The sequence below is a fragment of the Galeopterus variegatus genome, unplaced genomic scaffold (assembly GCF_000696425.1).
Source record: "Galeopterus variegatus unplaced genomic scaffold, G_variegatus-3.0.2 Scaffold4522, whole genome shotgun sequence".
In the NCBI taxonomy this organism is placed as follows: Eukaryota; Metazoa; Chordata; class Mammalia; order Dermoptera; family Cynocephalidae; genus Galeopterus; species Galeopterus variegatus.
Window position 1 is genome coordinate 17693 of NW_007730633.1, and position 625 is coordinate 18317.

The window sequence follows — 625 nt, forward strand, 5'->3', positions numbered from 1 at the left end:
GGGGAGGAAAGGCTCTTATCAGAAGAACAAAGAGGTTTCTTTAGGTGATAAATAGATTTTTAGGGGAACAAATAGCAGTTAAGAAAGATTGTGATGTTTGTTTATGCAGGTACCCAGAATAGTTAGGTTTGGTTCATGGCCATGAAATTTTCCTGGAGAAGGAATTTATGGCAGCCTCATTTCCCAGAAGTTACTGCTTTTAGTCAGATAAGGGAAGTTCTCAGGAGGCTCATTTCCACATTAGTTGAATCTCAAAATGTCTTCAGCTTAAAATAATCTTCATGTCAACACTGAGGTTCTCAGCTGGTCCCTACAAAATCATATAGTCTTTCACCACTAAATGTGATAGTGGCTTTAGAAATTTTTTTAGATGCCTTTTAGAAATATGAAAAAGATTTCTATTTTCCTATTTGCTGATTTAGAAGAAAAAACACATGAAAGTCTTTTGAACTTTTCCGTTGAATTTTCTGCATATATTGTAATAATTATAGGGCATTCCTTATTTATTATATTGTATTCCTTATTTATTATTTTTTTAATGGCAAAAAACTTAACATTCCCAGAGTGAACTCTATTTGATCATAATATGTTACTCTTTTTATATATTATTGGATTCAATTTGCTA